The following is a 23,441-nucleotide window of genomic DNA, read 5'->3' as shown; positions in this document are numbered from 1 at the left end:
GAGTTTCCTAGGGGTCCTCCCACGCGCTCTCGGGCAGCGCGGCGAGCGCAACACAAGAAACTGAAACCCCAACGCTGACCGGGGATTTTAACAACCCTCCGAATTCGCACGAGAAAGTCATTTGTTTCGGCGGTATTTGGGGAGTGTCCGCTGCGTACTGGCGCTGAGCCTGGGATGGAATAAGTTCCTGGCCTTAAGAGAGGTTATGATCTCCAAGGAGAGGCGATTAAAAGGAACCAAATTAAATCATACAAGTTACTAAGTCCATATGTGCAACATAGAGCCACAGGTTTAAATCTAACCTGTTTGAATAGTTGTAATGATGGTGAAATCATAACCTCAGAGTATCCATCCTTTGGGTGAGAAGTCTTCAAACGTTGTAAGTCATGAGCCCCTTAATTTTGTAAAACTATGTACAGTCTTAAACGTAGATGGCACCTACGGTTTTTTTCCAGCGTGTTATAAGTACTGGCTTTAAAATGTAACTGTCACCCTTTTTAAATGTAGGCAATTCCAATACCATAGGGATTTAATACCCGCCAAATCCACTCTTTTAGAATACGTGAACAATCTCTTCTTTTACACAGAAATTGTCAATCTTTCCTTTATCTTTTGGAACTTTTATTTGTATTAAACTTCCCCTCCAGTATTTTATCCCAATAAAACATTTTGTCTTTTATTGATCCTATCACTCTTAACGTATAACAAAAATGTGCATACAAACTGAAATTTAAGGGTTTTTTTTTTAATTTTACTGACCATAAGATTCTAAGTGTTATTACAACTAGTCAAAACACATATGGTAAATTTTTGTAAGTATTAAACACAAAAGTAAAACCTGGAGGAGACCATTCTTACAGCAATGGAGTTAGATAGGTTTTTGTTTCAACAAGTTTAATCAGTGGCTGAATATTACTAGAAAAATAAGGAGTTCAGCGTTAATTCTATTCCAAGTTTTCAATTCCGTGGATGTAGACACCGAGGAAACTTGTTCACAACAATAAGTAGATGCGAATGAATGGACTTCTGTGAATAATAGCAATGTCACTCAAATCTTTGAACTCCTTCCAAATTATATGCCAAAAAATCATAGAGATTTAACAACAACAAAATACTTTCAATGATCTTTCAGCTGACAACTCTGATTAGGTTTTCCTTCAACTCTGCTGTGTGTAACTGAAAACCACCTGATTTGTAATGGATGTGCTCCTCATTCTCACTCACCCACAGTATTTCCACTTGCCCCTTCATTGGTGTTCTGGAGGTTTTTGCATCCTGGAGGGTTTTTTTGCCCTTTTAGTAAAATTTTGGGAGATTTTTGGCCCTTAAGATTTGAGGTGAGTGTGCATCATGCTTTCATTTCTTTTGTTTGGGAGAAAGGCAATTGGAATAAGGGAGGGTAGTCTGCACTGCACCCTGAACCCAGGGCACATTTTCAAGCAGATCAATTTTAAGGACACCTGTCTAAGGGAGATGAGTATCAGACAACCTATTGCCTTAAAATAGAGTCTGTGCTCATACACATACGGGAAAGTCTTCATATACCGTGAGTACCCCAGTATTATGTCTCATGCTCAGGTTTTGGACATCAGTTACATGCGATGTTGTCTCAAGAGAAAACAAAATAAAATTAGTATGAAAGCATTATAGTTCCTTCACTACAGTACTCCATTTTTACCTCAAAGCCATTTTTTGATAATACACCCTTATTGAAAATGAAGAACTAAACAGAGCGTATTCACTCAAAACTGTTTACTGAGTGTAATCACCAAGCTCTCTGTTAAGTACTAGAGACCTTTGGCTGAGTTCATCAAGGAAACTTCGTGAAGAATGTAAGATTTAAACAGAAGTGTAGAAAGTAAGGTAGATGATAGCTACATGTAAATTTAAATAATTTGAGCTGGATCTTGAAGAGTAAATAAAATATAATTGTGCGGGGGGGAATTCTAAGACAGAAGCAATAGCATAGAAAAGCATAAAAGTTTATTTGAGACAGGGTTAATCAATCATGAGAAAGCAATGCTTTTGCAGGTCTTGAATTAAGAGTTTTGATGCTGAAAAATAACGAGTATATTCTGAGGTATCTTAAGAAAGGTGTGAGTACAGCTATGTAGTAAGGCCATATCTAATGTATAGGGGATATGGAGGGACTGAAAAAAAAGTGAATGGAGATTTACACATGGAAATGACAGTAATCAAAGCCACAAATGAGTGCTCCAGCTACAATATTTATACTTTAAGATGAAATTGGGTTTTTTGGAGAAAATAATGAGTTTTCCACTACTGCAGAGTTGTTTTTTTTTCCGGGGGGTGGTGTTTATTTTGTTTTTGGTTTTGTTTGTTTTTTGTTATTTTAATAGCAAGTTTTCTAAAAAGTTTAAATAATTGTATAATAAGCTCACCCATACACCTATCTAGATTCATCAGTTACTGCAATTTGCCATATGTGCACCCTCTCTACTTCCCTCTCTCCCCCTCCCTCTGCCTCCCTCTATCCCTCTCTCCCAGTTTCCCTCTCAGGTTTATCGGCTTCAGTTGCAGACGTCACTACTCTGCATGCGTCTCCTAAAAACAAGATCTTTCTCCACATTACCACAGTGTATCGGTGTCATTAAACTCTCGAAATTTAAATCGTTGTTTTAATAGATTCTGCACCTCCATTGATAGAGTTTCTTTAGGCAGCATCAGCTGAGAGGTTGGAAGAGACAGCGGAAAGCGTGGCTGCTTCCACAAACACAACACAAAGCCTTCCTTACCTGAATGCGACCGCAAAAATACCGAAATGAACGTTTCCAAACTTTGTTAACAACCCGACAGAGTAATTCTGTTTTACGTCTGCTGAACCTAATAATAAAAATCAATCCTTTTTGTTTATGTCAACTGTTGTTTTTTTTTTTTTAATTTCATTATTCTGGCCATTCATTTTCACTGTACTTTACACAAGTAGCAGTCCTTTGCAAATTAAAAAGAAAGACAAAAAACTGTTCACAAATTGAGAATCACTGTTCTACAGTTCGCTTCAGCTCAGACAGTATGTGACCCTATAAATAATTACAAATTGCCCAATAATACTGCATAAAAGCTAATTGATTACAAATATTATTCAAACTCATCAATTATAGTATTAATGAGGTCGCATTAACAAAAATAACTCAAATATCATTATCTTTTGTGCCTACCAAGCCTACTTACATAGTCAGGACATCAGCTTCCAGCAGAGTACACCAAAAAAATATTTCTGAGAGCCCTCTTCACTGTTCTAGACACTGCAAACTCCTACCAGGAGCTTTTGCATGTGATACAAACAGCCCAAGCCATGGTGTCGTCTGAAGAAATGGAGACGTTCGTGTTGACCTTTGCTAGGGGAACCCCAAAGCAAACTGCTTATGCCCAGTATTATACACTGTTTCAGTGAAACAGCTCTTTATGTTTTTTATTCAGAAGTCTGTCTCTCTAAGGGACCCAGACATGCTTTCATGGGCCTAGAATGGCGACAGATTTGAGTAGCAGCTACCCCACGCTGTATTTATTACTCCCCATCCAATGAGTAAGTCTTTCTTATAGGGCTTCTCTGTCTAATTCTTTCTTCCACGAAAATGAGTTCTGTTCCAGGAAGCAGCCTCAGCCCCCATGTAAGCAAGTTTCTTTCAGTCCTGTCTCACCAGTTTGCCAGACATGCCCAGACATGCTTGAACCCCAGCAACAGATCCAGTTTACATTCAAGCCGAGATTCCTGCTACACTGCATGTGAGATACTTCTGAGAAATTCTCTTAAATATGTAACTACATCACATTTTGCACTTTTATTTTAGGTGCCTTGTTTTGTGTTGCTGTTACCATCGTGAGCAAAATCAGTGGCAGCATAATGGCCTCATTCTCTGATTGACTCTTAAAAACAATATGCATGGAAAGACGTCTTAAAGAATGATAGGATCGTGAAGGTGGAAAGATCTAGAAATCTAATGCTAGCTTTCCCAATCTGTAGATTGTAATCTAACCAAAACCCAACCAAATAATAGTTATAGCTTTTGAGTTAAAATCTCTCATCAGAGACATAATTGCTTTGGCTGACACCCTTTCACAACAACGTCATATGCCTGTGTAGTATTTTGAGTATTTTCTCATTTTGAACTTAGTGAAGTTTTCTTCTATAAACTCCAGGTGAAAGTAGGCAAAAGGTGGGAGGTAAATACCATAGATATCACCATTCTTGTGTCTTTTCACGTATCTTCATATGACTTGTTAACCAACTTTATTCCATGTTCAAAACTCTCTCAGTTACAAAAATTAAATTTGACACATTAGGTATACATATATATATATTTTTGTATGCTGTATGGCGGGAGTCACATTTCATTCTTTTTCCACATGAGTATCCTGTTACTGCAGCGGCATTTGTTGAATTTTTGTTTGTTTTTTCTTTCTTTGCTTGTTTGTTTGTCTGTTTTGGGAAGTACATGGACCAGGAATCAAACCCGGGTCTCCCACATGGCAGGCGAGAATTCTACCACTGAACTACCCTTGCACCCCCAGCACATCGGTTGTTGTAGCATACAAATCATAATACCAGTTAATATTTTATCCATCAAATCCCTGGGAAGACAGGGAAAAATCTAAATACATGTAATATTTATAATGGTTTGGAGCTATTGAATACATGGAATGTCTGCTATGCGTCAGGCCATGCTCCTAGCACTGTGTATATACCTATGATAAATCAAGGAAAAATCTCTGCTCTCCTGGAACTCAAACTCTGGTTAGGTGTCCTACATAAGGGTGATAGAGCCGTGTAATCTTTCTAGCCAACCATTTATTGGGGACACAACATTTATTTCACCAGTGGAATTATATTTCTAAAGTCCCTTATGCTAATTAATGAACCTTCTAGTATAAATTTCAATAAAGATCCTTGAAATGCTTAAGTAGCCACCTGGGGAGTATGGATTCCTGATTAGGGCACTTCAAATTCTAACTAGCCACCCCTGGAGTGTGAATTCCTAATAGGGTGCATCTAATGATAACTAACCATCCCTAGAGTGTAGATTAAAGTTAATTTACGCACAAATACATTACACTGTTTATAGGAAGTATTTTAAAGTAAACTTATAACAGAGACAGTATCACAACATGGCATGAAGTACAGGTTCCCAGGACTCCCAGGTTTCATATACGGGTTTTTAAAATATGGAAAGACCTCCTAACAGCAGGTAAACTGCTGCTGCCAAAGTTTCCAAAATACCCTTCTGATACCTGGATGCCACCTTCAGGACCCCCAGGTTCTCCACAAGATTCAGCAACTACAGGGAAAACAGCTGGCATGCCAGGGGCCACCAGGTCTTCTAAGGTAGCATGATTAGCATGCATGGTGAATGGCCACTGCATGTCACACCCATCATTGACTATTCTGAGTATCGCTCTTGCTTAGATCTGCAGCTTTTAAATAACTTACAAAAATCTGAGTCTCAACTCTGAATACCTTGGAAAAAGCAACGTAATAATTGCCTCAGCTTCAGCCAGGCACTCATACCTAAATTAACTGGCATTGGCCAGGCCACAGGACCAAAGCTCTGTTATACAAAGAGGCTGCTGGTGGGCTGAGGGGAATGGAGATGCTTGCAGACCATTCTGTAGGTGTTCTCCACTTACAGAACAATTGCCAGAAGGATAAAACAAAAAGGTAAAGAATCAAGAGAGTAAGCAGAGTAAGCAGAAGAGCCATTGAGAGTTGAGTAAAGGAATATAAGGTATATAGAAAGATAAGTAAAAACAGCATGTTATTAAATCATTTGTAGTAGAGGATTTTATTTATATTAAAAACAGCTGTCATTTATACTTGAAATGTTATAGGTTTTGGTTAGTTTATAGGTATATTATATACATATATATCTACATAGATACATGTATGTGTAGTTCCACAGATGAACTGATAGTGTTAAAAACTGTACTTGTATATACATATATAATACATACAGACATGTGCATATACATATACATGTGTGTACATGTATATGTGTAGTTCCGTAGATGAACTGATAGTGTTAACTACATACTTGTGTACATATAATGTATTGTGCGGGTGTGAAGCTATTATGAACCCCAGAAAATGCCATGTTCTTTTAATCAATTGCTGTGGATGGGACTTTTTGGTTGGGTTATTTCAATTGAGATGTGAGCCACCCCATTCAAGGTGAGCCTTAATCCTTTTTAACTAGAATCCTATATAAGAGGATGAAGGACAGAAAAAGTCAAGAGAACTTAAAGAGGAACACCCAGAGAGAGCTCACAGAGAGAGAAACACTCAGAGAAGTTTGGAGAGAGTTTAGAGCTCCCTGGTGGAGCTAAGAGGACCCATAGAGGAAGCCACTGGAAACAGAGCTGAAAACAACAAAACCTGGGGGCAAAGGATCAGCAGATGACAGCCATGTGAGGTCCCATCTAACAAAGGTATCCCAGAAGCTGGCAGCCTTTCTTCAGAGTCCAGGTATCATCCTGTTCTTGCCTTAATTTAGACATTCTCATAGCCTAAAACTGGAAATTATAAGTTAATAAATGCCCATATTAAAAGCCAAACCATTTCTGGTATATTGCAGTATGGCAGCTTTAGCAAACTGAAACACATGCATACACACGTGTGTGCATATACATGCATGTATATATGTGTACATATATAAATATGGATGTCATTCCACCAATGAGCTGAGAATGTTAAGAAAGACTACTTTAAAGCGATGGTATTTCCTTATCTTACAGTTACAAGGAAACTGAAAGATGAATCCTCAACATCAACTTCTAAGGACTATACAGAGAATGAATCTTCAAGGACATTATAGTATTCACTGGTGTTTAATCCCTAAGTGACTGCTGGAATTCATTGTCAATCATTTGATACCCTACATATTGCTGGAAACAGAAAACATTGATTTGGGGGGTTGTCAAAGGTTTACACTCATGATAAAATTAGAACTGTTCACAGATATTCTGGTCTTTCTCCCTTTAACTACTTCCCCATCCAACTGAAGTCAGGTATGGCCATCAGAGTTGATTTGGCCAATGAAATGCTAGTAAAAGTGACATGTATCAATTTGGGGCAGTATATATAAGAGCCATTATATGCTTTGAAGATCTCTTTTTGAAAAAAAATATCCCACATAGTTGCTATACTACTCTGGGTTCCAGAGGGAGGATGATGCAAAATAGAACTCCAGTCCACCTATGATGGGCAGGCAAGTAGCATGAGTGAGAACTAAAGTTTTTTTATTTTAAGCCATTGAGATGTAGGACTATCCAAACCAACATACCTCATCTACTTGCATCTTGGAGATACAAATACTTGTATCTCCAAGAATTTTATCATCTCTTACTGTTGTAATCACTTGGCCCAGCTGAGGTACAGTCATACTTTTGGTCTTTCTCTGACCACAGTCAATTTCAAGCTACCAATGTCACATATATCGACTTGAAAAATTTCTGAAAATTTAACAATTGCTTTCTTGAGCCAGTATATGAGCATGCTCCAGTATGCCACTGGGAAACCCCATGTACAATTATATCATCTGCCAAGAAAAAACAAAAAAAACATACAATGACATTAGGATATGAATGGCCAAATTGAGATGTTCTGGGGTAAGGAGACCTGTTTAATTTAGCCACAGATTACCTGTTTAGAGGAACACCTAAAATAACAGCAGTTTTTCACACAGCTTGGGAAATACTGAAACAGGAATTACCAAGTAGTTACTCTGGGCCCAGAAACAAGTAAATACCTAAAAAAGACTCTAAAACTGATTCCACTCTTTATACACTCTTTACAATTAGAAAATTAAAACCAGACATTTACTCTATAAATCTGTAGAACCTTATTCCTTTACTTGTTGAATTGAATTGAAAATGTATAGTGTTTTGAAATGTATTATTGCTATGTACCAGTTTGTATGCTCAGTGCCAGAAATAAGCAGGCCATGATGCTATTCCTGGAGAACTGCCAACCAATAAGGAAAAATTCTACTTCTCTTTCAAAATTCAGTGATTCAGTGGTTGGAACCACTAGAAGAAGTAAAACCACATATGGACATAGGAGATGTTCTGAATGAGCAAGAGGGAAATCAGCCAGTGGTTTTATAGTTAGACAAACAAATAAGCAAACAAACAAAACCTGTTATTGTTGTACCTTTCATTTAGTCACACCTCAAATCGGTAGAAAGATTGGTGGAAAGAAGGCTTTTAAATGATGATGAAGTACACATTTCCTCACTACTGATCAGAGGTTTTAAGAGAAATTGCTTCGTTCATCCATACTTTCTTTTCCCTCTGCTCGAAGACTGCTGTCCCAGAAAGGGGTTTCTCCTTAGCCCGAGTACCAGAATAAAGGTGACACAGAGCAGAGCCACAGCTGACCCATGATTGACACGTAACATGAGCAGAAATGTGTTATTATAAACCACTGAAAGTGGGGGCTGTTCGTGACTGCAGCATAACTTCAGTTTACTAATATACTGTCTTAAACTCCAGTTTAAAAATTCATAAAACCCTTGTTACTTTAATTCAAATTCCATGATGGGGTTTCCCCCACCCATTAGTGCTCCTGGGCCTACTGGTCTGTGGCAGGCCGTGGACGCTGGTCTCTGTTCCACAAAATGGGGATTGTTAAAGTTGTCAAGAATAAGGCCTATTTCAGAAGATACCAAGTGAAATTTAGAAGAAGAGAGTAAAGTTGATTACTATGTTCGGAAACACTTGGTAATCCAGGACAAAAAATAAGTACAACAGACCTAAATACAAGATGGTAGTTCATGTAACTCACAGGGATAATCATTTGTCAAATTGCTTATGCCCATAAAGAAGGGAATATGATAGTCTGTGCAGCTTATATTCACAAACTTCCAAAGCGTGGTGTGAAGGTTGGCCTGATAAATTATGCTGCAGCATATTGTATTGGCCTGCTACTAGCCCGCAGTCTTCTCAGTAGGTTTGGCACAGATAAGATCTATGAAGGCCAAGTGGAAGTAACAGGAGATGAATACAATGTGGAAAGTATTGATGGTCAATCTGGTGCCTTACCTAATATGTGGATGCAGGACTTGCCAGAACTATCAGTGGAAATAAAATTTTGGGGTCCTGAAGGGAGCTGCGGATAGAGACTCGTCTATTCCTCACAGGGCCAAATGATTCCATGGTTCTGACTCAGAAAGCAAGGAATTAATTGCAGAAGTACATCGGAAGTGTATCATGGATCAAAACTTTGCAGATTATATGCATTACCTAATGGAGGAAGATGAAGATGCTTACAAGAAACAATTCTTTCAACACATAAAGAACAACGTAACTCCAGACATGGTGGAGGAGATGTACAAGAAAGCATATGCAACTATATGAGAGAATCCAGTCTAGGAGAAAATGCCAAAGAAAGAAGTTAAAAGGGGTTACAAGGGTAGTTCAGTGGTAGAATTCTTGCCTATCATTCAGGAGACCCAGGTTCAACTCCCGGACTGAGCACCATCACCACCCCCCCAAAAAATTCAACAAATGGTGCTGCAATAATGGGATAGTGACATGGAAAAAGAATGAAATGTGACCCCCACCATACAGCATAAGAAAGAAGGAAGGAGGGAAGGAAGAAGGAAGGAAGGAGGTAGCAAGGGAGGAAAGCAAGAAAGAAAAGAAAGAAGGAAGAAAGAAAGTTTAAAAGAAGAGATGAAACTGCCCCAAAATGTTGCTTGCCCAAAAGAAAGATATCAGATAGCTCAGAAGAAGGCAAGTTTCCTCAGAGCCCAGGAGCAGGCTGCTGAAAACCAAACCAAACCACAATTCTCTAAGAAAATTTTACAGATAAAAACAATAAATTTACCAAACTGCTTTAAAAAAAAGTCCATGATGGTAAATGCTATTGATTCACTCATTCATCCAGTGGGTACTTGCTGAGCCCCTACCTATGAGGGATTTGATCATGGACAGAGTTTAGGGAAGGGGAGCAATAGGCTTGCCAGTGAAAGGTTACAACATAAAAAGTTTCAAAGAAAACTGTTTGGGGTGTATCTAGAAGATCTAGCTAGTAGTTGAATAATCAGGTCTAGCTGTTGTGTATGGTAAATGAAAGAGAGCAGCTGTCTTAAAAAAGATTGCCAAGTTTCTTTTAGTGTCTTGGAGAACCTAGAAAGAAAACCCTGAAATTGTGGAACTGTTACCCATCCCAAACTCTGAAATCTGTTCTATAACTATGTATTATGATATACTTTGAAATTCATTGCTTTCTTGAATTTGTTGTGTATCACAATAAAAAATACTAAAAGAAAATTGCTAAGGAGACAGTGTGTATCTCAATATTATTTATAATAGCAAAAAATTAAAAACAATGCAGTGGTTTGAAACTGTATGTGTCCCAGAAAAACCTGTTCTTAAATCTAATCCGTCCTGGTGGCGTAAACCCATCGTAAGTAGGATCTTTTGATGAGGCTACTTCAGTTTAAGGCATGGCCCATATCATTTAGGATAGGACTTAATCTTCTTACTAGAATCCTTTATAAATGGAAGGAATACAGAGAGAGAGAGAGAAAGAGACAAAGACAGAAAGAAAGCCAAGGAAGCAAGCTGAAAGCAAAGAAACCCAGAAGAGAAGGAAGAGGCCAGCAGATACCACCACGAACACCATGTCCTTTGCCATGTGGCCAAGGAGCCAAGGATTGCCACAGCCGGTCTTTGAAAAGAAAGCATCGCCTTGATGTTGCCCTGATTTGGATTTTTCTTGGCCTCAAAGCTGTAAACGAATAATTTTCCATTGTTTAAGCCACCCCATTTCATGATATCTACTTTAAGCAACCTAGCAAACTAAAACACTGAAGAATGGAAGTAGTGAGCAAGTACTGAATATCTATTATATTCAAGTCCTATATGCAAGTTAATTTAGACAAGCCAATTTAGACAAGCACAACTTTTAGATTATGTTCAGTAGATAATTATAGCTAAAGTTTCTTTTCCAGTAAAAAACAAGATTCCAGAGTTATTGTGTCAGGAACCAGAATCTTTGGTGTTCTTGACCAGGGACCCCTTGAAGGATTTAGCCTAGGGCATCATTGCTAAAAGTATAGGCTATAGGCCTCTTGGGATTTGTACAGTTTACTTATGCAAGAGCAGGGAGAGTCTCTGGGATATTTTTAGATAACACATATCTTGAATATCTGTCATTTTCCAGGGGGAAAAAAGCTTGATCGCCAGAAAACCACTACCCCTGAACTGTGCATTCTTTCTTTTTTTGTTTTCCCTTTGACATTTTATAACAACAATTTTTATGCATACGGAAAAGCTGAATAGTACAACAACTCCCATATACCCATCTCCCAGATTTAACAATTTTTACCTTATTTGTTGAAGTATTATAAATTTAATTAGACATGATGACATTTCCTCCTTAAATACTTCACTATGTAGGTAGGTTTCTGACAGCCTACATACATTTCTCCCATCATCACACTTAACATTATCAACAGTAATTTCCTAATATCCTCTAATGTTCAGTCTGTACTCAGATTTCCACGTTTGTCCCAAAAGCGTCTTTTATAGATGATCTTTAGGAACCAGAACCCAGTAAGGATCTTGCATTGCATTTGGTTGTTACTGGATCGTATCTTCCTTCTTAGAATGCTGATAGAATCTGGTTTATAACTTAATCTAATTGGCATGCCTAAATATCACACCCTATATGCTAAAATATTTTGATGTTAATTCACAATGACTCTATTAGATATTCTCACCTAATTATCTCATTTATCTCTTTCCCAAAGAGTAAGAAAGTTCCTAAAGGGGCAGACCAACCTAGATTCTTTTCCATTCAACATGGGAATCCTGAATTATAAAAAGATGATTCCATGTGGGCAGGTAGGCTGGCAAGTGGGGGTCCTTTGTCCAATGCCAGCCCCCACCCCTGTCCGAGCCTCCCAGTAGAGACCAACCAAGACACTTAGGCCCAAAGAAAAGTGACTAATTCAAAATCTCACTGTATTAGAGGAATGGAATCTAGATCCTCTGATTTCTTGTAACTCGTACTATCTTTGGATATCTGCATGAATTTCTTGCCACCCATTTTATAGATGAAGCCACTTAGCTATGGAGGAAGGGACACTGAATACCGACTGCCCCACCCCTGGAGCCTCACACAGGATTCTTCTCCTGCTTGAGTGACCACAAGTTGTTAAGCGATTTAATAAGGTTGAGAAGATGGTAAGCTCCAGGAAGACAGGGACTGTCTTGGTCATGGCTGTTTCTTCAACACCAGATGCATAGAGGCACACAGGAAACATGGTGTTTTCACTGTAAAAGAGTTAAGAGTGAAGCCGTCTTATGGAGTCTGAATTCTGACTCAACCACTTACTATGTGACCTTGACTGTGTAGCTGGTTGTCCCCAACCCATTTATAGAAGAAGAAAGGAGGAGGAGGAAGAAGAAAGCAAGATAGTTAAATCTATCTTCTCCTTTCCCAACTTGAAGGTAGCTTATTCTTTTGAGTATCATATCCTCTGAAATAGTATATCTCCATTTTAGAGAATGAATTTGATGTTTGGATGCAGCCGAAAGTCACTGTTGATAAACTGTGGGCATGAATATGCCATGTAAAGCAGTTGAAGCTCAAAATTCACCACGTGCCTTGGATGAGATGGCCGTGCTCCCTGGTGCAGCAACTGTGCTGGCTCTGGAGGCCTCTGGGAAGCAGATCTTAAGGCGGGGATGAATTTAGAAGAGCCGTTGTCTGTTTGGAATGTTAAGTTCCATGTTGTTCAAAAACAAATGAAGGGACTATAGCAGGTAGTTCCTCACTCTACGGGAGGATACTGATGGCTACTAAATGGTCAGAAACCAATTGGGCACACAAAAGAAAAAAGAAAAGGCAGATGATTCCAAAGACGATTCCAAAGATGCACCTTGAGAGACTCTGACAGCAGGGAATACATAAACACTCTCAGACGTGACTCTGAAGGCTCTCCAGGATTTAACCTCAAACTGCTTCTCTACTTTTTTTGTACGTACACAGAGAGCCCTCTCTGTTCAATGATCCCCGACAGGGCCAGGACTAGGGTGTGGAGAGTGAGACGCTTAGAATGAAGAACATAGGAGGAGCTCACTCTCCAATACCAACCCTGCACTTGCATGACCCTAAGAGTGAGCCTCTTACATTTTGTGGCCTCCTAGGTGCCTCACCTCACCTGAGCCCCAGCCATGTTCCCCAAAGATCTCAGACACTTCACACGAACATTCGGTCTCAGTGCATCCCTCAAAACCCACTGAGTTTGAGATTCCATGTTTTTTAAACTTTGGAAATTAAAACATGCAGCCTTGATAAAAGCTCTAGTGTCCATGTGTAAGCTGCATTATAGTACCTCAGAGGTAAGATTCCCAGGACCTGGGAATGTCCATAGACAGCCTTCATGTTAATTTTAAAAAGGCACACCCTAGGGCAGACACAGACCCGCCAAGGATGCAGGACTGGGTGAGAAGAGGTCTGGTATAGCATGTAAGCTGCACAAGTGTATAGATAACAATCTTGCGACTTATGCCTTTCTCAGTGGTGTAAAATGAATGCCAGATCTGGAGTCAGACAGACCCTTTCAAATCCAACCCAGTCATTTAGCAGCAACCTCTGGGCTTGGCCTTACTTATGTTCTCTGAGCCTTTTTTCTCATCTTTGAAATGTAGGCAATAAAGGTTCCCTTTCTAGTTATTGTGAGCAGTAAATGAGTTAATATTTGGAGAGCACTTTCTGCCTCTGACACAGTTGGTGCCCATTAAATATTAGTTTCCTTTGAAGGGCTTAATAGAAATGTAATGAATTTGTTTCCTTTAGTAGACAACCCAGCATTGGTGGTGGATCTCAGATCTGCCAGGACTTGAGATGATAATGATGATGATGATGATAATGATAATAATTATTATTATATTGAATACTTAAGTCCTTATTTGTGCCAGACATTGTTCTAAGAAGTTTATACAGATTACTCATTTAATCCTTACAAACCTATGAGGTAGGAATTTGTATAATCCCCATTCAGAGAAGCAAAAAGGTCCTGGCCAGAGAATCATGAGGCTCCTTTGGCTCAATAAAAGCCGAGAACCAAAGGCAAAACAGGAAATTATCTCTTTGCATTTCCCTCCTTCTGCTTTAGTCTACGTGGTAACTGGCCAGGCTCGTTCTCCCGACCATGTGCTGTCAGGGCACGCGCTGCTCGTCCCTGAGGTTTCTACGCTGAGACAATGAGTCACATCCTCTCCCTCAGCAAATTTTTTTTTTTTTAATTTTGTGAATTATCAAATTAGCCATATAGTTACTGTAACTCTTCAGCTAATAATGAACACTAGATTCTAGGATGATTTCCTTTGTGTTAGATGGAAATATGGGAGTGGGTTTTCTGTTTGCGGGTTTGTTTTGTGGAGTTTCAGGAGGCCCACTCCCACGTCATAGGCCAAGCTTCCCACAGGCTTTTTTTTTGCTATAACATTTTTTAAAGACTTAAGCTTCGGGTTTACAGAAAAATCCTGCAGAAAATACAGAGCTCCTGTATACATACAGGTTATGCATATAGGTTTCCTTATTAGTAGTACTACTTTGCATTAGTGTGGTAACTTTGTTACAATTGGTAAAAGAATATTACTATAATTGTACTTCTAATTATATCCATAGATCAGGGCTCACCGTATCGTACAGTGCTATGACTTAGAAAAAAATCTTGTTCTAGTAATATATATACAACCTAAAATTGCCCCCTTTTAACCACATTCAAATATATCATCCGGTTGTATTGATCAGTTGCCAATCAGCTTTGCCTGTTCTTTAGGGGTTTTTTTGTCAATAAAATGGGTGTGTGTTTCACCTCTGATAACATCCCTTAGAGCTTTCAGTGAATCTAATCATTGCTTGTCACCATCAACCTCTCTGCCATTGATATGGAAGTCAAGTTTAGTTTAAGTAACAAAAGTTAATTTACCCAAAACAAATTTTGCATTTTAGCACTTATAAAGCATGTTAAGCTTTCCCTCAACTGCCTCAAATGCGGCTATTAACATTTATTAGCATATCACTGACAGTTTCCTCAGGCTCTCGGTTCTTAGCAGCCTTCTAAATGCCCAAGGCCTCGGGATTCTCAGATATCAAGATCCACGTGGGCAGAAACAGTCCGCTGTTGTGGCGAGCAGGTCACACATGGCATTAATTTGATATTTTCATTTATTCAACAAACATTTACTGAACACCTACTATGTGCCAGAATTTTGAGGGTCTCTGACAAAGAATTCAGCAATCTTTTGGTCGAGGCAGGGGATCATGCCTAGAAACCAGAGAGAAGAAATTTACGTAGAAGCACGAAGAGGTAATGGAGAGAGCAGGGTGTTCAAATTGGCTCTCCCAGCTTGAGAAAATATCTGTAAAGGACCAGACACAATGCAGGTTCTGTCTCAAATATTTGAATCCATTCCATCCACACCATTTGGCTGGCAGGAAGTCCCTGCTCTCTGTGGATTTACTAATGGGAGAAACAAACCTCTGACATAATGAAGTGGCAAGAGGTGTGCTTTACTGCAGCTTCCCTTGATGGTAGAGAGAGTAGTGGCAAAAGTTTCTTTGGTTAATCCCAGGGCTCACATTTCCTTGTGGGTGCACGTGCTGGTATGCAATCATCTGTTAAATCCAACAGGCGTCAGCTTTATAAAATAGAGTAAATTAATTCATTTATATTTTCAAACAATAAGTGAGAAAAGTAGGCTCAGCAAGGAAGGAGAGGACACGGAGGCCTATCGGAATGAGAGAGAGTGATCTCTTGAGAGAGAAGTCCTGCTTATTTTCTTGCTCTGGTCTGGTGCATCCTTGTGCATTTATGACTACTAGATCCATAAACACGGTTACAGGCTCACATAGAGTCTCTTGAGCATATTTAACTACCAAGGAATCTGGGGAGAACACTATGTTTAGGTTTTAGAAGAATCAGACAATGATTCAAAAAGTTTGCTTTTAAGGAGAGGCAATATAATTGTTGCTCAGAAAACTATTTTAATGCAGCCCAAAGGTAATTAGGTGTAAAACCTGAGTTAGAAGCAGTCCTTGCTAAATTGACCCTGTAACTTAGAAAAGATTCAGAAGCAAAGCCCAGGACTTTATAATGAAAAAAGCTGTCTGTGAAACCTGATTGACTTGGTCAAATGGTATATAAATTAAATCCAGCTGAAGTATCTGATCTCCAAATGGGATTTTCATTTCCATAAGACAGCAGTTGAAAAAATGTATGTGAAGTAAGAAAGTAAGAGGAACATAATTTCCCCCCACGGCTGGTGAACTTGGCAGCCCACTTGGAAAATGAGCCAGCTCTTCTGCTGAACAAATCCATTCAAAATGATTTCATAGTTTTCCTTCCTCATCCTTTGGAATGTGGAAGCCTTTTTCCAGTATGTTAAAAAAATATTTCTGAAGTTTTAACCCTTTAAGAAAAGATAGTTATTCTTTTTTTTCAAGGTTAAGTAGAATAATGCAATTTTTTTTTCCAGCAAAAATGCCGTAGGCAGAAAGTTGTTTCAACCTGATTTAATTAGGACCCAAGGGAAATAGTTATGCTTCATATAATGCAAAGTTCTATAATTGAACTGGTATGATTTTGCAGCCACCTGCCAGGGAAATACTGATGCAGGTAGATTAAATGATATAGGATTTTTTTTTGGTATTGCAAAATTGAATAAGCTAATTAAAAACAACTAATTGAAGAATGCTAGCTTTTGTAGTTGAGTTAGATTCTATTTAGGTGGCAGTCTTCTCTTGTCCTATTCTCTTCACCCCCCCATCCCATGCCAAATTCTATTCTAAGTAGGGGAGGTATATGTTATATTTGATTCTATATACATAAAAGATATTTCAAGAGAAACATGCACACACACGCACATACACACACAAACTTGTGCTGTTTTGCATTTTTAATATTTCCTTTGTTTGAGTAGGTAATCCAACTTCATAAAGAATATTCAGTGAAAAGTCTTTCCCCTCCTGTCCCCCAGCTGCCTAGTTCCCTTTTCCAAAACGACCAATGTTATCAGTTTTTTTATTTTTGCTTTTGTTTTTGTTTTTTTACATGAGGAGTATAATTCTTTCTGAGATGTTTTATGGATATTTAAATACTGCATATATGTATTCTCTAAATCCCAATCCTGATACTTATTCAAAGGATAGCACAGCGTAAAATTATTCTGTACCATGCTTAAAATTTTTTATGCCTAAATGTATTTCCTGGGGATCTTTCCATATCAGTATGGACTAATAAATGTGCCTGTGTTTCAGAGTCCTTAACCATTAGGCCATATTGGATACTAGTTGCCAAACCTTGGGTTGTAATTGCATTTTTTCATTTTCAGTCCTTATGGCCCTATCAGATTGAAGCCACTTTACCAACGAGAAGTGGGGTAAGAGAAATTAAGTCACATACCCAAGTCTTGGAGTTAAATGGTGTTCCACAATACTACTTTCCAATACTCATGCTGCATTTCATTTTGTTGACCAAACTGCATTGTTTATGTATCCATTAATTTGATTTTTAGTCAACAATAAATGAATCTTGCAATCAGAGCTTCAGATGAGGATGAGGTAACCAGAGATACCACATTGACAAATATAATTTCAGTCAAAGCAAATAGCTTGACATTTTAGTTAACCTATGAAGCTCTTTTGTAGGGAAATTATAAATTTCCCTGAGCTTTCTGAAAATGGTCAATGGTCCTTTTTCATAAAGGGTAGAACTCTAAGTCTCATGAAAAATAATTAGCAGGCCTTTCTCTTCAGTAGACTATGAAACTGTTAATTTAATATTTATTGCTCATTTATCACAGACCAGGCACTATCTGAGGGTCAGACTACCATGGTGAACAAAATAGACATGGTCCCTGCACTTATGGGAGCTTCCATTCTATGGGGCAAGGCAAAAGTTAATAAATAAGCCTCCAGATTTATATTTATGAACTGTGATAATTGCTCTGAAGGGAAAACTAAAGGTGATTTGAGAACATGTTAACAGAGGTCAGGCCTAGTCTGGTGTGTTGGTAGGGGGGTGGGGTGGGGGTGGCATGTTGTCAAACATTAATCCTTCTGGAAGCAATGTCTGAGCCAAGTTGTGAAGAAATGGGCAATGAGGAGGTATGACTCCCAATAGCGATAAGAGGTAGGCATGGGCTCCAAAACACACAATGCTTTGTGGGTCATTAAATTATTTTGGTCTTTGGCCCTAAAGTAACGGGAACTCTTTAAAAGGTGTTAAGTGGAGGGAAATGCTCAGGTTTCCATTTTTGAAAATTTCACTTTTGCATGGTGGAAAGTTATTGGGGGAGATCAGTCCAAGTTGAGGGATGATAGTAGCTTGCTCTAGGAGATAAAGAAACGGATGGTGTCTTAGTTTCCCTAGGGCTTCTGTTACAAAGTCCCAAAAACTGGGTGGCTCAAAATAGCAGAAATTTATTGTCTCACAGTTCTGGAAGCTAGGAGTCCAAAATCAAGATGCCAGTAAGGCCAGGCTCCCTCTGAGACCTGTAGAGGAGAATCCTTCACTGCCTTTTCTAGCTTCTGGTGTGTTTAGTTGGCAATCCTTGGTGTGCCTTAGTCTGCAGCACTTCAATTTCTGCATTGGTTCTAGCATGACATTCTTCCCTACTGTGTGTGTCTTCTCTCTTCTTTTTTTTTAAGCAAGAATTTTATTTAAACAACAAGACACGACTTGCAGGGAAAACTATCTAGGATTCATTTCTTTTAGAGTAATTTATCCCTACTTAAAGACAGATTGCCCTACATGTAACAGCTATGTACAAAAAAGTTATGAAATTGTCCTTGGTTTTACAACGATAAATGAAAAACGCTAAAATTCTCCAATCGAACAAGGTATGCAAAGATTTTTTTTATGTTGCTTGTTTTTGTTAAACAGTGAGATCACTGTTTATAAAGATAAGAGTTGAATGAGCATACCACTAATGTAAAAAGGGGGTATCTTCACAGAACCAGTATTTTTCCCCATCCCATCTCCATTTGATGTCGATTAAAACATACCATTGGCCATTTAGTGCAAAAAAAAAAAAGCAATATGCTTGTGCACATACACCAGTTACTTTATGTACAATAAAGGAACAGGGAAGGGTAAAATGAAAGAATAGAGAAAACTATACTGTAGTAATCAGGATGCAGTGGAATCAAATTGCCGTTTTTCTAATTGAGAATGTATTCTTGGTCTGTAGGAACAGAGTTCTGGAGTAAAGTAGTAGGCTCCTTCTTAATAGACACCTGTCTGCTGCTGGAACACATCAACTGTAGCTCCAGCTTCCATTTCCGACTGTGCAGGTGGGTCTGTTTCATTGATTGGCTGCCCATCATATCAGAATCTGATCTGCCTCATTGACAAACCCTGTGGTTCACAATAGGCTTTCATTAGTTTACTAAGTGGTGTATGCCTCTTAATCTTAAACTGCACCACAGAACCATCCTGCCCCACCACCTTCCAATTAATATGGTCGTTGTTCTCAGTCTTGACTCCTTCTTTGGGCTTTTCGTCTGCCGTGGCGAGAGCCGGAGTCTCCTCAGCTACTGCTTCACAAAAGAGGTACCAGGTCCACACCATACGAGCACACAAGCAGCACCAGCTCTTCTCCTCTTCTTATAAAAGGCACTAGTCATACACCCTCCTCTAGTACGACCTGATCTTATTAACTAAATCCATCCGTAAGATGGATTTCTGAGGTACTGAGGGGTTAGGACGTCAATGTATCTTTTGGAGGGACACAAATAACCAATAAGAGATGGATATAAAGGTATACCAGCGGAACTGGGATGTGGCCTGGATATTGGCTGTCAGACAGGAAGATGTATGTCGGGGAGCTCTGTGGAGTGTCTCTGTCCAGCAGGGAGCACAGTGATATGAATCACCTAGGTAAGTACTGGAGTATGACTATGTTCATTCAGGGAGAAAGTTCATGAACTCCACTTTTAGAATGTTATGTTTGAGGTGCTTTTGAGACATTCAAGTGGAGATGTCAACTGGGCAGCTGGAGATATTCATTTAGAATTCAGCTATAGCTGTAGATGAGCTGGAAGATAGAGGTTAGAATAGAGAGGAGAAAAGATGGTGCCTCGTTATCTAGTTCATGGGTGACTTGATCAAATTGTTTTCTCTTCAGTGCTGTTTTTCGAACTCTAATAGATACTGAATAAGTTTGAGGAATGGAGTACTTTGGTATTTTCAATGATTATTTCCACCTTATCCTGGGCTAGTCATAAGAGTGAATAAGACATTAGTTGGAACACCTACCTTTCCTGCTCTCTCCAAAATACACATTTTTTTCAGGGAGTAGAAAACAGATAATGCCAGGAATCATTCTGCTGGTGGCTGGTTGTCGTCACCATCCTGTCACCAAACTAACTGCTATTTCTTCTGGGCAAAAAAACCTTTCCTCATCTTCCCTATTCCATATATGAAAATTCCATTTTTGTAATTTCCCTGTACTAAATAAATGCTTCTATCATAGCACTGCCCGTCGTCCCACTGATGCAGCAAGCATCTGTCTGTTGACGGGGCTGTCTCCCTATATTGTATACAATGAGCTCCTGGAAGGTGGTTGTTTTAATCCATCTTTATATCTACAGTACATTGTTCAGCACCAAATAGGAAGTGCTCAACAACTCCTTTATATATTTCATTTTTTACGCAAATGGATGGACTTTCTTTATTGGCCAGGTCATGTCAAGTACCTCAGAGCTGAGAGTGGCATAGGGCTTTCCCCTGTAGAAAAACTCCACATGTGAACTTCTAAAACTTCGTGAAAAAACTGATTTCTAAATAAAATTTAGATTTTATTTTTTTGCCCTGAAAGAGTATGCAAATGTACACTCTACATTCTTTTTCCCCTCCTCTATATTTTTATAATAAAGCAAAAACTGGCAGATATATGGAACAGGAAGACTTTGGTATGGAGAATATCCGCAGGTTGAAATAGGAAAGAGATCTAAATGAGCTGTTAGTTAAAAATTTAAAGGAACGTTTCAGGAAGTTTATTAATCTTTGCTGATTAAAATATATGATAATAATTTGTTGCCTTCCATCATCTAGGGAGAAATAGGACATTAGGTTGTTAATGTTCGCCTATTTGTAAGATAAGCCCAAGTCGTAAGTTATGTCTACAATGCTGTCTCATTCACTTGAAATGCCCTTTAATATCCTATTGCTGAAACCTCCTCTTCAATTACTTAAGAACACTTTAACTTCATAAATTATGAGCTATTTGGACAGGTTGATTCAATTAAGAGTATACCAAAAAAAAAAACCCCACCAAAAAAAAAAAGTCTTAAAATTATGCAAAAGCCACATGATCTTCCTGAGGTATGACTGAAACACAAACAAAGCTGTTTTCTTTCTACTGTGTATTATTAAGTTTAATTGCTTCATTCCTGTGATTGCTTTTGAAGGAGAAGGAATCAATCAAGCTTTCAGCGGATGCCATTGCATTATGTATGAGGTTGGCAAGGAAAGAGAGACCTGTGACCTAAAAGGAAATCAGGATCTGAAGCACTTATACAAATGTGAGGCTCTTATGTGTCCAAATCTCCTTTGTTAAGAGACACTGCCTTTGAACCTAAATTTCAATGTTATTCGTTTAATATCAGGTTCTCAAGTTTAGTTTTTAAGATAGGGCAGTTCCTTGAGTGTGAAGGTGATGCCACTGATCTAACATTAAGAAAATATGAAGACATTGTTCCCTCAGGAGTCTTGAAAAGGCTTTGTTTATACTGCCTCCTTCACATCCCTTGGGAATTCAGAGCGTCCATTTTTGAGGTGACAAAGCTGGAGTTGGGGTATTGCTGATGGAACAGAATTTGCTTCTGTTTGAATCTCCTGCCCTCCCTGAGGGGCAAATCCTTGGCTTCATTGTCACCAGTGTCCAATAAACTGGGTGAATTTGTCCAGATTCATTTCAATTGTAACTATTTAAAACAATGTTTTAAGTGAGATAGTTGGGGTAGAAAAAAAAGTCCTGTGTTTCTCCCCTAATTTCTGAATCAGTGTCATCAGTGAGTCTTTTCATTATAAACAGGATGTCAACATCAGGCATTGATGGAACATTCAGAGAGTTTGAGACCATGTTATAACTCACAGTTACTCTTCAACATAGTTTCAGAGCAAGTTCGCAGATTGAAAGCCTTCCTAGCCAACCTGCCAACAAGACTAGGTTTCGTTAATGCGTGATTTGTTTGTCATCTTTGTCGGCAAGATTCAGCAGGCAGCAGAAGCAGCTAGAAAAGACAGAATAGCTTCCATCACGGAAAAAGTGGGGTAGAATCTCTGAAGAAAAATAGAATTTGGTAAAGAAAATCTCTAATGGCCCTCTCTCTGGAAAAATCACATAAATCACATCTTCTGGCCTGGCAAGGATGTCGACTTTTTAATCATTTATAATTCCACTGAACCTAAACATAATTAATAAACTACTGAAAAGCCATATCTCTATAAAAGCAGCTATTGTTTTCCCAACAGTCTCATTTCCCTTTTATTAGGAAAAATTGTAGCCTACCAAAAGGTTCAGCTTGGAGCTGGACTTCCTAAGCACGCATCCCTTCTGTCACAGCTCTTGGGAGGTTGGAGAAGAGGGAAAGCGAGTAGTACTGGGTTGAATAGTGTGCCCCCCAAAATTCATGTCCACCCAGAACTCGTGCATGTAATCTTATTTGGAAGTAGGGTCTTTGTGATGTCATCAAGTTAAGATGAGGTTATACTGGATTATGGTGAGCTTCAATCCACCGTATTGGTGGATTGGTGTCCTTACAAGAAGGGGGAAATTTAGAAACAGACATAGATGCAGAGGGAAGATGGGGTTAGAGATTGGAGTTATATTGCCCCAAGCCAAGGAATGCCAAGGGTTGCTGGTATTTACCTGGAGCCAGAAGTGGCAAGGAAAAGACTCTTCCCCAGACCCTGTGGAGAAAACACGGCCCTGCTGACAGCTTGAATTCAGACTTCTTGTCTCCAAACTGAGAGGGAAGAAATTATTGAGTGGCTGCTCAGTTTGTGGTATTACTTACATCAACACTAGGAAACTAATGTACAAACTAATGTATTTTGAGAGTCTCCTTAGCGTCAGATATAGGACAAGATAACTTTCCTTGCTTTCTTTTTATAAGACAAGGAAACTCTGGGAGAAGTTAGGATATCTGAGCCTAGGCTGATCACTGGGCAGTCTGGTTCATGCCATTAGCCCTAACACCTGGCTGGATACCTGGTCCTTAATAGGAGGGGAAAGAGGGAATTGTCATTGTCATATAACCAGAGCAAGAAGAAGAGAAAAGTGATGATGTTGCGAGTGTCACCTTTGCTTGGTGTGTCCTAACAGAGTAGCTCTCTGGGCTGTAACTGTGTCTTACAGTTTATATAACATTTAGCCCTGTGCTGGGTACATGTAGG

General features: G+C 38.9%; 1 long non-coding RNA gene and 1 pseudogene across 1 annotated transcript; both read left to right on the top strand.

The window, feature by feature from the left end:
• The first annotated feature begins 26 nt into the window (after nucleotides 1–26).
• On the top strand, nucleotides 27–21,915 carry LOC143689826 (uncharacterized). Its single transcript, XR_013178929.1, has 3 exons — nucleotides 27–379; nucleotides 19,231–19,333; nucleotides 21,452–21,915. It is a non-coding gene; the product is annotated as an uncharacterized LOC143689826 (long non-coding RNA).
• LOC143689825 (large ribosomal subunit protein uL18-like) lies at nucleotides 8,634–9,945 on the top strand (annotated as a pseudogene).
• Nucleotides 21,916–23,441: the final 1,526 nt, after the last annotated feature.

Source organism: Tamandua tetradactyla, chromosome 7, assembly GCF_023851605.1.
Source record: "Tamandua tetradactyla isolate mTamTet1 chromosome 7, mTamTet1.pri, whole genome shotgun sequence".
In the NCBI taxonomy this organism is placed as follows: Eukaryota; Metazoa; Chordata; class Mammalia; order Pilosa; family Myrmecophagidae; genus Tamandua; species Tamandua tetradactyla.
Note: the sequence above shows the minus strand (reverse complement) of the source record. Positions and strands in the feature narration are given on the sequence as shown.